Source organism: Neoarius graeffei, chromosome 16 (assembly GCF_027579695.1).
Source record: "Neoarius graeffei isolate fNeoGra1 chromosome 16, fNeoGra1.pri, whole genome shotgun sequence".
Classification (NCBI taxonomy): Eukaryota; Metazoa; Chordata; class Actinopteri; order Siluriformes; family Ariidae; genus Neoarius; species Neoarius graeffei.
In genome coordinates this window covers 20568992-20583487 of record NC_083584.1, presented here as the reverse complement: position 1 = coordinate 20583487, position 14496 = coordinate 20568992, and the positions used below count along the sequence as shown (strand labels likewise).

The following is a 14496-nucleotide window of genomic DNA, read 5'->3' as shown; positions in this document are numbered from 1 at the left end:
CCACCTCTCGCCCGTAGTCAGTTGGGATAGGCTCCAGCTTGCCCACGACCCTGTAGGACAGGATAAGTGGCTACAGATAATGGATGGATGGCATGTTAGTTCATATGAGAGAAGCATGTTAGTTCATATTTAAATAATATTAGCTGGCGTTGAGATATATATCAGAAGTCTTTTCTGTCAGTTAACCACAAATGTAAGCGCCTGAAGTTTGCAAAATGCTACTACAACTTTGACTGGAACTGTGTTCTACGGTCTGATGAAACAAAAATGGAACTTTTTGGCAAAATCTTCCATTCAGCAAGCATGATATTGAATGAGTTGAAGACGAGTCTAACTGAATGGAATATATCTGATATACCACAAAAAAAGCCAACCAATATTATTATTATTATTATTATTATTATTATTATTGTTGTTGTTGTTGTTGTTGTTGTTGTCTGTACACATTCCTTTTGGGTGTTCACTACATCTTTCTCTTTCAAAATTCTCTCAAAATCTTCCGTATTTAACAAAACAAACCTGGCGGCCATGTTCCTTTACAAATTGTCCCAGTTGCTTACTAGTGTGGAAGTTTTACGTCTCCAACCTGTGATGTCATGTTGTCTTGACAACCATACAATATCATAAACCATATTCAAGTTCATTCTCCATTGGGTAGAGTGACATAATACACACAGAATAAGCGATGTGCTAACAATATTGCATGCTATCAAACTAAATGAATGAAACCCGCTAGAAGGGAATAGAACACGTTTTTATTCCATCAAAAAAGTGTCCTGTAGGTATAATAATACAGTTCATGTTAGTTCATATGAGAGAAGCATGGCAGGTCATTTGTTCTCTGTAGTGTAGTTTGGGGCAGCACGGTGGTGTAGTGGTTAGCACTGTTGCCTCACAGCAAGAAGGTTCTGGGTTTGAGCCCAGTGGAGTTTGCATGTTCTCCCCATGTCTGTGTGAGTTTCTTCCAGGTGCTCTGGTTTCCCTCATAGTCCATAGGTGTGAATAGTTGTTTCCCAAGCCTGGAAAGGGGAGGGTTGTGGCAGGAAGGGTATTGGGTGTAAAGCCACGCTCCAATTAATATGACATGTGGATCAATAGGGTCCACATGGCAGCAACCCCACAATCTGGAAGAAGTGAGAGTTCTCTGTAGAGTAGTTTAAAAAAAAATCATGACATAAATAAGGCTTTGATCACTGTTCATGCAGCTAATGATCTCTATACGTGTTACTAAGCAAGTGAGATTAATTTGTGTACATGACATTTAAAAAGGTTTTAATTATTTTTCCCCTGGTCTGGCAGTATTATCATCCTGAAAGTTCTGGTGTGGTCATACATGAGTACTTAATTTCCCCTCTGATTCACTTCAGTACATTAGTCATACATCTTCATCTAATTTCTCACTTCCTGCTTTCCATTTTCTATCTATTTTTAACTTCTATATCTATTTATTCATTCATTCATTCATTTTCAGTCACTGTCATTGCCACTGCTGAACCCAATCTGGGCTTGAGGCGAACCATGTTTGGTCGACTTGGCCAGAATTGCAGCAGTAGGGTGGCCATTTCCTTTCTGTACACACACACACACACACACACACACACACACACACCCATTCATACCTATAGACAATTTAATGTAGCCAGTTAACCTAACTGCATGTCTTCGGACTGTGGGGGAAACCGGAGCACCCGGAGGAAACCCACGCAGACACGGGGAGAACATGCAAACTCTGCACAGACAGGCCGCCTTCGGCCATGAGGCTCAAACCCAGGACCTCCTTGCTGTGAGGCAACAGTGCTAACCGCTACACCATCATGCCGCCCACCTTTTTCAGTAGCCCTTTTTTTAATCTTGCATGGAATGCCACTCTATAATATATTTTGCTGAAATTATTTATTTCCCAACTACAAACAGTGGTGCTTGAAAGTTTGCGAACCCTTTAGAATTTTCTATATTTCTGCATAAATATGACCTAAAACATCATCAGATTTTTACACAAGTCCTAAAAGTAGATAAAAAGAACCCAGTTAAACAAATGAGACAAAAATATTATACTCTGTCATTTATTTATTGAGGAAAATGATCCAATATTACATATCTGTGAGTGGCTAAAGTATGTGAACCTCTAGGATTAGCAGTTAATTTGAAGGTGAAATTAGTCAGGTGTTTTCAATCAATGGGATGACAATCAGGTGTGAGTGGGCACCCTGTTTTATTTAAAGAACAGGGATCTATCAAAGTCTGATCTTCACAACACATGTTTGTGGAAGTGTATCATGGCACGAACTAAGGAGATTTCTGAGGACCTCAGAAAAAGTGTTGTTGATGCTCATCAGGCTGGAAAAGGTTACAAAACCACCTCTAAAGAGTTTGGACTTCACCAATCCACAGTCAGACAGATTGTGTACAAATCGAGGAAATTCAAGACCATTGTTACCCTCCCCAGGAGTGGTCGACCAACAAAGATCACTCCAAGAGCAAGGCATGTAATAGTCGGCGAGGTCACAAAGGACCCCAGGGTAACTTCTAAGCAACTGAAGGCCTCTCTCACATTGGCTAATGTTAATGTTCATGAGTCCACCATCAGGAGAACACTGAACAGCAATGGTGTGCATGGTAGGGTTGCAAGGAGAAAGCCACTGCTCTCCAAAAAGAACATTGCTGCTCTTCTGCAATTTGCTAAAGATCACGTGGACAACCCAGAAGGCTATTGGAAAAATGTTTTGTGGACAGATGAGACCAAAATAGAACTTTTTGGTTTAAATGAGAAGCGTTATGTTTGGAGAAAGGAAAACACTGCATTCCAGCATAAGAACCTTATCCCATCTGTGAAACATGGTGGTGGTAGTATCATGGTTTGGGCCTGTTTTGCTGCATCTGGGCCAGGATGGCTTGCCATCATTGATGGAACAATGAATTCTGAATTATACCAGCGAATTCTAAAGGAAAATGTCAGGACATCTGTCCATGAACTGAATCTCAAGAGAAGATGGGTCATGCAGCAAGACAACGACCCTAAGCACACAAGTCGTTCTACCAAAGAATGGTTAAAGAAGAATAAAGTGAATGTTTTGGAATGGCCAAGTCAAAGTCCTGACCTTAATCCAATCGAAATGTTGTGGAAGGACCTGAAGCAAGCAGTTCATGTCAGAGGCGATTCTAGAGTCTGTTGTGGCCCCAAGCAAAAATTTCCAGGGGGCCCTTCTGACCAGTGTTCATCACCAATATGTTATAAATAATCTGACACCAACGAAAAATGTATGAAACCAAAGTTTTTTAAATTCCAAATGTGAAAATACAATGGTAAAGAACAATAAAAACAATAAAAAACAAAATAAATAAGCCCTCCGGCCCTGACTCTCGGGGGACCCCTGGGCCAGGGGGCCCCAAGCAGTTGCCTGCCTTGCCTGTTCACAAGCTGCGCGTCTGGTTCATGTGAGGAAACCCACCAACATCCCAGAGTTGAAGCTGTTCTGTATGGAGGAACGGGCTAAAATTCCTCCAAGCCGGTGTGCAGGAAACGTTTAGCTGCAGTTATTGCTGCACAAGGGGGTCACACCAGATACTGAAAGCAAAGGTTCACATACTTTTGCCACTCACAGATATGTAATATTGGATCATTTTCCTCAATAAATAAATGGCCAAGTATAATATTTTTGTCTCATTTGTTTAACTTGGTTCTCTTTATCTACTTTTAGGACTTGTGTGAAAATCTGATGATGTTTTAGGTCATATTTATGCAGAAATATAGAAAATTCTAAAGGGTTCAGAAACTTTCAAGCACCACTGTATAGCAGGAAAGTTCATGATATCAGTGACCTCACTGTAGTATCATCTATTCCCTGCAAAATGTGTGTCCGGGCTTTAAACGGTACTGTTGCTTGCTGTTTTTTGTGTGTTGAACACGATGGCGAACAGGTTGAGACCGTCCTGTAAATCATCTTGCACATATGATGTATGTTTTGTGAATAAATGGTTTCTACTAATTAAGTGTTCACATAATTTTGACGAACCCTGTACTTCTGTGCACCTTTTGTGGGTAGGTACGTCACTGGAATTACATCCTGACCCTCTTTTGGTGGACTTTTTTTTTTGGTCATTGTAAAGCGACCTTGGGTGTGAGAAAGATGCTATTTAAGTTGAACTTATTATTATTATTATTATTATTATTATTATTATTATAAAGCTGACTGTTATCCCTTACTCTTGCTTGCATGTCCCCCAGTGATGTCAGTGCAACAGGTTATCATAGGTTCTCATGGAAATACATCATGAACCAAGAAATTATCACAAGAATCACTAAATTTTTCAATATAAATAAATATTTAATGCGTTTCATGATGGAAATTTCCTTAAAAGTTTTTTTTTCAACACCAAGATGGAATGGAATAGTGCAGTCCAAGCCTTCTTTGAATGATGCTAAAGAATAAAAAAACAAACAAGATAAAATAAAGTCTTAAAAGTTTTGGTGAAGTGATGCTCAAATGACAATAATCTGGTTCAGTGTTTTTAAGCTGATTATTACAGCTTCTTACATCAAGAGATAGCGAGTCCACACCTGTCTTCTTTCACTTGGCACATACGTGATCGTTTCAATTAAACGCACAGCTATCCTCTCAATTCTATTTTCCTTTCATTTTTTCTGCCCAATTGGCACTTTAATGGGCCGCTTTTTTTTGCTTGTTTGTTAGCACAACAAGCACCTGCATCCGGAGACAGAGCCGCTTGGCGATCTGTGTGCGCTTTTCCGTCCGTCAAACGTTTCTTTATTCCCCAGCGCTCCCATTAGCGTGCCTAGCTTAACGACTCCCTGGATGACAGCGAAATGATACGGTGCATGTGCAGAAAGGAGGAGAGGAAATCAGCCTGTGCGTCGCCGCCTGCACCGCGTGCACAGCAGGTAGCTGTGCTTCATCCATCCCGCGCAAATTACAAACAGCTGTTTCGCTATTGTTTAGCACGCTGGTTTCTGTGGTGCTACTTTTTTTGAGCATCCTCTCCGTGTGTGAGTGTGTGCTTGATGAAGCAGATCCTAGCAGAAGGGTGCTAAGCGGAACTAACCTCCAACATATGGAGACAAATCATATACCCAACCATTAATCACAGGCATTAAACGTACAGTCCATGATTTTGCAGGGCGTTAACTAACACCGTTTCTATTTAAAGTCAAAATCCAAACAGTTATGTGTGTGTGTGTGTTTTGTTTTGTTTTTTCCAAAAGGTGGACTTTCTGCAATCACAGCAGGCAATATTGGTTGGATGTTGATGGTCCACAACATCTGCTTTTTCTCAGGTTTACAGAAATCAATCAGGGAGCTACAGAGACCAGAGTTTTTTAAGCATCTATTTATTTTCATTTCATTAAGAATGCTAAGATTGTGAGGAAAATCTCATCTCATCTCATTATCTCTAGCCGCTTTATCCTGTTCTACAGGGTCGCAGGCAAGCTGGAGCCTATCCCAGCTGACTACGGGCGAAAGGCGGGGTACACCCTGGACAAGTCGCCAGGTCATCACAGGGCTGACACATAGACACAGACAACCATTCACACTCACATTCACACCTACGGTCAATTTAGAGTCACCAGTTAACCTAACCTGCATGTCTTTGGACTGTGGGGGAAACCGGAGCACCCGGAGGAAACCCACGCGGACACGGGGAGAACATGCATACTCCACACAGAAAGGCCCTCGCCGGCCACGGGACTCGAACCCGGACCTTCTTGCTGTGAGGCGACAGCGCTAACCACTACACCACCGTGCCGCCCTGTGAGGAAAATGACACCAAATATTAAAAAGTGTTTTGACTTGGAAATCATTGACTGCACCTTTAATCACCAGGACTGGACTTTTAAGTGTGGTAGCCCACAGTCACACAGTGGGTCTTATTTCTTCAGGTGAGGCATCATGGTAGTGGAGTGGAGTGGAGTGGTCTGTGTGGTCTGCGTGGTCTGGGTGGAGTTTTTGGGCATCTTCTCCTTGTGTCTGTGTGGGTTCTCTCCCGGTTCTCTGGTGTTCTCCAACCTTCATAAACATGTCATTAGGTGAATTGGTTATGCTAAATTACTCCTAGGTGTGTGTGCATGCGTATGTGTGTGTGATGCCCTGTGATGGATGGATGTTTCATTATTGGTGTATTCTCATCTCGCTCCCAGTGTTCCCTGAAATGGCTCTGGATCCGCTGTGACCCTGACCAGGATAAAGTGATTATTGAAGATGAGGGTTGAGGAATGGTAATATTTAACAGTTATTCCACAGAATCGACTCATACATGAGCTGATAGCCAACAAGGCATGTAGTGCTGAGTCGGCTATCAGCCATGTACGATGAGATTGAGTGGAATAATTGTTTTATTCTATCCACATTAACTGGATTTTGAGAAACAGAGCATTTTTATTTTTATTTTTTACAAATTTGATTAAAAAATTGTATTTTCTTCTTCTTCTTTAGGGTTTTCGGCGGTTGGTTCAGCACACGCGCCACCATTTTGTTACCTCGACTGCGACAGAGTAAGCGGGGTGAGGTATTGTAATCAATGCGGTTTGTTTGTTTGTTTGTTTGTTTGTGTGTGTGTCTGTTAACAATCTAGCGTCTAGACGGTTGCACTGATTGACTTCAAATTTTCAGGGTAGGTGGGCAATGGTCTGTAGATAACCTGATTAAATTTTGGGAGTAATCGGGTCAGGGTGAAGGTCAAGGTCACTGGAAAGGTCAACCTTTCGGTCAAAATAACATATTTTCCATTATAAATCAAAAACAGTTGCTGATGGACAGATGTTTACTATTATGAGCATATAGAAACTCCCATATGACCTTTCATTTGGCACCATGATCTTTGACCTTAAGTGACCTTGAAAGGTCAAACTCAAGGTCACAGATTTTCAGAGGGCTGTAACTTGAGAATGGTTGACAGTAGACACATATTTACCATTATCAACTTATAGGAAGTGACATATGGGCTTTCATTTGGCACCATGACCTTTGACCTTGAGCGACCTTGAAAGGTCAAACTGAAGATCATGGGTTTTCAAAGGGCTATAACTTGAAAACAGTTGATGGTAGACAGATATTTACCATTATCAACATGTAAGAAGTCTCATATGGGTTTTCATTTGGCACCATGACCTTTGACCTTGAATGACTTTGAAATGTCAAACTCAAGGTCATGGATTTTCATAGGATGTCACAGTCGGTCCAGTCCATCTGTGCCTTAGATTGTGGGACTTCCATGCCAGCTCCAGGACAGGAATTCAGTCCTGCCTTGCTGAAGGCCATTTCCTGAAGAAGCACTCCCACACCTGCTACCACTCCTCTCCCATCAGCCAGGGCTTTTTAAGAACTGTTTGGAGCTACTCCATTGGCCAGACTGTCTCTTGTAGACTTACCTCGCCTCGCTACAGTTCATTGGTATCGTGTCTTCTTGATTTCCCCCTGCCTGAATTTCTCTTTGGTTTTTGTCAAGTTTTTTTGTCCAGTTTTTTGCCCCTGTTTTTGCCTGCCTGTTCTTATGGATTGTCTCTTGCTATCCTTGCCCCTGTGTTCATCAGTTTTTGTGAAGATTTTTCTGTCCTGTTTTTTGTCCCTGATCATGTCTACCTGCTCCTGTGTTTTTGACCTCCTGGCCTGTTTTTTGACTACCAATTTTTGCCTGAGCCCTACTGTACCTTTTGCCTTTCTGCCATCTACTTCATTAAATAAGTTTTCTCTTTACACTGCCTGTTTTCTGAGTCTGCTCTTGGGTCCTCACTTCACCTCAGCTCGCCATTCATGACACAGAACTATAACCTGACAGCTGATGATTGAGAAATATTACCATTATCAACATAAAGATATAAAATAAATGCTGCCGGGTGAGGTTTGTTTGCCTGGCAACACTTGTTTTTCTCTATTCATGGTATATGAGCTGATATCCTAGTAGTAGAGTAGCCAATCAGGGCATGTGATTGCTCATATCCAGTGAATGTGGATAGAATATTAACATTTATTTCTCAGTTGTTCTTTCTCCATTTCTTTTTTTTAGCGTTCTAATAATTGTCAAATTTAGGCTAAATGGTGTATGAACGCTTTATTACCAACACATTTTTAACATCTTTGTGCATAAACATGTTGTTCATTTTACAGAAAAATGTTTGTGTAAATATCAGGGGCATAGCTGGGGGTGGTGGTGGTGGTAGTCCTGGGGGGCCTGTGACCCCCCCTTTGTCGGACCATACATTTTTTTTCAATAGCCGCATAAGAATATTAGAAAAGCACCCACTGTAATTTTTCTAACATTTTTTTTTTTAAACTAGATTGTCACCTCAGCCTCATTAGGGTTTCTATATCCTTGTATGGACTTCCTGTGGTTTGGGCGCGAAAACCCAGTTTGTCAGAGTGTGTGCGGGAGAGGCAGATGTAAGTGCAGATACGTTAAATAATACAGTGTGATATGAGCATAAAGTGTGTGAAATGCACACAACAGGTAAACAGTCTGAAACAGCAGGCAAAGTCATAATCGAGGAAACAGGCAGGAGGTCAATCGAGGCGCGGACAGAATATCAGAGGCAAAACTATACAAGATCAAGGGACGAGAAACAGGAGTCGAAAAACCAGGGACAGGAAACAAGGCTCTTTAAGGCACACTAGACGCGGTGTCATACTTCGCATCGTCCTTGCATGGGCGCAGTCCTTAAATAGCCCAAACATAGTTCATTGATTAAAGACAAGTGTTCTTTGTTAACGCCGCGTGTGCTGGAGCTTGTTAGGCACGCCTTCAGGTGCACGAGCCAAGGCGCGCAGGACAAACAGTTCTGCGCAAGCGCAACACAATCGCACTAGAAAGCATGGTCAATCTGCCAATGTACAGTAGCTGCAGTCTTTTTAGTTGCGAAATACGAGTATTTCCTCTTGTGTTCATAATTCGCCATGTCAAAACAAGTGAAACTTTCCTCCTTCTTTCGACGTGAAGTGAGGTCAGTAAATTATTATATATTTTTTTCCATCAAAGTTGCATTTTGTGGCTTTGAAGCTAAGATTTAGCGTGCTGTTTCTAGAACACATCAAGAAAATGTGGAAGAAACGGTAATAATGGAAGAGCCGGTTTCTAAGCTACCTAAAACTAGCAATGGTAATTATTTTTTGTTACATAATGTACTCAGGCTGCCAGTCAGTGTGTGACACCCCCCCCCCCCCCCCCCTTTGAAAAATCCTAGGTACTCCCCTGAATATTATAAAAATTCATCCCACACTTACAGCTCTGTTGTATAATAAAGGCTTTCACAGGGGGAACAAACATGAAAAATAAAGTAAAGTCTAAACTGTGAGCTGGTATTATCATCTGCATTATAATTCAAAAATCAATTTTTTTGTTCGTGTTCATTTAAATACATTTTTATTACACTAGGTAGACAATTACTGATTGTGATCCCTTGTATCATATCCATCAGCAATTATCCTCAGATCTCTCATCTCATCTCATTATCTCTAGCCGCTTTATCCTGTTCTACAGGGTCGCAGGCAAGCTGGAGCCTATCCCAGCTGACTACAGGCGAAAGGCGGGGTACACCCTGGACAAGTCGCCAGGTCATCACAGGGCTGACACATAGACACAGACAAACATTCACACTCACATTCACACCTACGGTCAATTTAGAGTCACCAGTTAACCTAACCTGCATGTCTTTGGACTGTGGGGGAAACCAGAGCACCCGGAGGAAACCCACGCGGACACGGGGAGAACATGCATACTCCACACAGTTTAGTGGTGTAGTGGTTAGCACTATTGCCTCACAGCAAGAAGGTCCGGGTTCGAGCCCCGTGGCCGACGAGGGCCTTTCTGTGTGGAGTTTGCATGTTCTCCCCGTGTCCGCGTGGGTTTCCTCCGGGTGCTCCGGTTTCCCCCACAGTCCAAAGACATGCAGGTTAGGTTAACTGGTGACTCTAAATTGACTGTAGGTGTGAATGTGAGTGTGAATGGTTGTTTGTCTCTATGTGTCAGCCCTGTGATGATCTGGCGACTTGTCCAGGGTGTACCCCGCCTTTCGCCCGTAGTCAGCTGGGATAGGCTCCAGCTTGCCTGCGACCCTGCACAGGATAAACAGCTACAGATAATGGATGGATGGATGGATGGATGGATGGATCATTCCTAACACAACAGTGACATGGCAGAGTGTGTTGCTGTGTTGAGTGTATCAGGTACAACAGGAGAGTTCTGAGGTTTTGAGGTGGTGGTGGTGGAGACCAAGAACCAAAACTTTCCATCCAATAGCAGCTCTGCAGTCAGAAACTGATATGTAGAGTTAGGATGATGCAACACACACACACATACACACACACACACTAATCAGTTTAAAATTAGTCTAAATGCAATTCAATGGCGCCCTCTAGTTTTTGGAATTTATCTATCATCCATCCGTCCATCCATCCATCCATCTATCTATCTATCTATCTATCTATCTATCTATCTATCTATACAAAAAAAGCAACAAAAAAATGTACATCTTGTTAATTAGGCTTTTTTTCGAAGATTAGACAACATTGTTTTTTTTACAGCACAGAGAATACATAATAATATAATATCAATAAGTGTGAATTATATTATTATTATTATTATTATTATTATTATTATCATCTATTATTTACTAATATAAATGAAATAAATAAGTGGGCGGTGCTTATAGCTTCAGTTCTAAATTGTGATTGGCTGAGCTGATTTCAAAGCTTCTGTCAATACAATACTTTAATCTTGGCCGAGTATGTTGCTTAGCAACCAGAGTTAATCGTTAACAGACTCCAGTGCGCGGCAGAAGAATGATTTATACTGAATTTCGTCACACTGAACTGTGATTTTATGATATTGCTCTTTCCAAAGACGGTGTAAAACCCGTTTGGCCGGTGGGTTGATGATCACCTGCTCCTCGTGACTCTGACGTCACTGAAAACTCTCCTCAACATTTTCTGTCTCAAAATTGATTTCTCTGTTGCAATGCTGTGTGTGAGGACTCTGTGCTGCTGCTGTCAGAGCCAGTTCTCTGACGAAGAGGTAAGACAGTCCAGGTTTATTTAATGATTTAAAGTCAAAGTAATTATAGCTACATGGAAAAGACCAACATGTTTCCCCTCTAATCTGTGTGTATAGTTTATATTAGTGAGTGTATAGTGTGTATAGTGTATATTAGTGTGTGTGTATATAGTGTGTATAGTGTATATTAGTGGGTGTATAGTGTGTATAGTGTATATTAGTGGGTGTATAGTGTATATTAGTGTGTGTGTATATAGTGTGTATAGTGTATATTAGTGTGTGTATAGTGTACATTAGTGTGTGTATAGTGTATATTAGTGTGTGTATAGTGTGTATAGTGTATATTAGTGTGTGTATATAGTGTGTATAGTGTATATTAGTGTGTATACAGTGTGTATAGTGTATATTAGTGTGTGTATAGTGTGTATAGTGTATATTAGTGTGTGTATATAGTGTGTATAGTGTATATTAGTGTGTGTATAGTGTGTATAGTGTATATTAGTGTGTGTGTATATAGTGTGTATAGTGTATATTAGTGGGTGTATAGTGTGTATAGTGTATATTAGTGGGTGTATAGTGTGTATAGTGTATATTAGTGTGTGTGTATAGTGTGTATAGTGTATATTAGTGGGTATATAGTGTGTATAGTGTATATTAGTGGGTGTATAGTGTATATTAGTGGGTATATAGTGTGTATAGTGTATATTAGTGGGTATATAGTGTGTATAGTGTATATTAATGGGTATAGTGTGTATAGTGTATATTAGTGGGTGTATAGTGTGTATAGTGTATATTAATGGGTATATAGTGTGTATAGTGTATATTAGTGGGTGTATAGTGTGTATAGTGTATATTAGTGGGTGTATAGTGTGTATAGTGTATATTAGTGGGTATATAGTGTGTATAGTGTATATTAGTGGGTGTATAGTGTGTATAGTGTATATTAGTGGGTGTATAGTGGGTATAGTGTATATTAGCGGGTATATAGTGTGTATAGTGTATATTAATGGGTATAGTGTGTATAGTGTATATTAGTGGGTGTATAGTGTATATTAGTGGGTATATAGTGTGTATAGTGTATATTAGTGGGTATATAGTGTGTATAGTGTATATTAATGGGTATAGTGTGTATAGTGTATATTAGTGGGTGTATAGTGTGTATAGTGTATATTAGTGTGTGTATAGTGTATATTAGTGGGTGTATAGTGTGTATAGTGTATATCAGTGTGTACAGTGGCGATCCTAGAGTGATTTACTCCCCGGGCGAAACCCCCTGCTGCCCCCCCCCCCCCCCCCCCCCCCCCCGCCCAACCTGACAACCACCTCCCACCCACCACCTAAGAAAACACTAACTTCGTCCAGAACACACACGACCCCATACACAAACTCACAACAGCTATTTTCAAGAACAAATTTCCAGTTTTAATGACTAGTGCAATAAAAAATACAAAGATAAACAATAAAAGATAAACAATAAACAAAAAGACTCAATGACTTCGCATTACAGCTATCCACAGCTATTTAAGAAAGCACAACTGCACTACAGCACCACCCGATGGTCAAAATATTGCACAAGTCAGTCAGTTTTACCAACAGAGTGCACAATGAATTATCATAGAGTACCATTCACCATTATTATTAACAAGAAGACTTAAACCTCCATTAAAGTCACACCATATAAATAACAAAAGAAGCTAAACAGTTAAACAATCACAATTACAGAATAACATGAAGTGACAAAAGATCTAAAAATACTATACATTAAAGTGGCAAAAATGGTAAAACGCAATCATGTATCATAAATAAATGAACTAACGACAGAGAAGAGGTAAATCCTATACATATTACTGTACACATAAGAAGAAATAACAAACACTATTGTGTACCATAAATAACAAGAAGTAACAAATGAAGAAGTTAACACTCTTTAAAGTGGCAAAAATGGCAAACCACTATAATTTGTCATAAATAACAAGACGTGCAAAAGAAGTAAGAGGAAAACAGTCTATATACATTTAAGTGGCAATTATATTCAGGATGCAAAAGTGAAAGCACAACCTAAAAGTTGGCTTTTCTGGCCTTCCTGGATGCAAATTCTTCCACAATGTCTTCATATGAGATTTGTTCCCCTAAGGCGTGGTTTATGCTGATCACAGCAAGGCCACTGAACCGTTCCTGTGACATTGTTGACCTTAGGTAGTCTGAGGCTACATCCACACGACAACGGCAACGAGATGTTATTTAAAAAAATATTGCGTCCAAATGGGCAATGATCAGTAAAATATCAGGTCCATATGGCAACGCAACGCTTGCTGAAAATGATGCAATACACATGCCACACCTCTAGGGGCGCTGTAAGACGGTCCCTTCGGAGACACCAGAACAATAGAAGAAGTAAGGACGCATGCGCATAAACTATTATGCGCGAGACTTCATATTAGCCACAAAGTCAGAAAAATCTGTTCGTAAAATTACATTATAATGACCAAATACAATGAAAAGTATTTTTCCAGTCTCACCTGTGAAAGGTAATCCCATGTGATCTCGTTTGGACGGTAAACCTGTTGGTACAGTTAAACGCAGCACATGAATGAGGCATCTTTATTCTCCGCTTTGACCTATCCAATATGGCGGCGAGGATGACGTATGATTCTACGCGGAAGGCGGCGTCTTTAATGGTCCGGAATAAATTGAATGCTACACGTTGATGGATTAATTTGTTCTTCTACGCCCTTTTTGAGGAATGTATTGTAGGACTTAAACCAACATCTGAAGAGGTGAGATCGCTCCTTTTTTTCCCTATTTTTGCTGGCAGTATCTGTTGCCAGATACTGCTGAAGTTTTCCAGCCCAAAATATGTTCAAAACCCACCAAAATGCACTTGAAACCACCCAACTGGGCGGGATTCCTCCCAATCTGGCAACACTGCCAGTATTCCGGAGGGGGTCTACTAGTAGCTATGCCAGATCCAAAGACAGTCCTCCTGTCAGAATATGTGTTGTGAAACAACATAAGATAAAGGTACGTAGAGCTATAGATTCTACATGATAATCATAAATGTAATCATAAAGTCGGCGTGATATCAGTCATGTATTTGCTTGTGAAAGCTTGCGGCTTTCATGTAACTGCCGCCTAGCAACGAGAGGCAAAGGGTAAAGAGGGTAGGCTATCATAGATTCTATTCGGAAGAGATCAACACAATTCTAGACTCCCAGAAGAGGAAGAGCTAGCACTAGAGAGTTCACCGGCATTTTCATGCGCCATTTCCATTGAGTAGAACCAGAGTAGAACAGCCAGTGAACCGCAGCGTGTTCTCCCGCTGACGTCACAACATGGCCGCGAGCCACGGACCCAGTTTTCTTGCGCTGTGCAATTAAAAGTTGGATATTCGCGTAACAACAGCTTCTTTTCACGTAATTATAACAGAAATCTAACATGTTTGCCATGTTGTATAGTTTATTTAAGAAATTGCATAGAGTCATGTTCGTGTCATCAGCC

The 14496-nt window shown here is 40.7% G+C and overlaps 1 protein-coding gene across 1 annotated transcript in view; it reads left to right on the top strand.

Moving 5' to 3' along the window:
• Positions 1–10970: 10970 nt before the first annotated feature.
• si:ch73-345f18.3 (uncharacterized) overlaps positions 10971–14496 on the top strand; it is a 28597-nt gene continuing 25071 nt past the window's right edge. The window contains exon 1 of the mRNA XM_060942006.1: positions 10971–11019. The gene's annotated coding sequence lies outside the window, so the exon portion shown is untranslated. The remainder of the gene's footprint in view (positions 11020–14496) is intronic.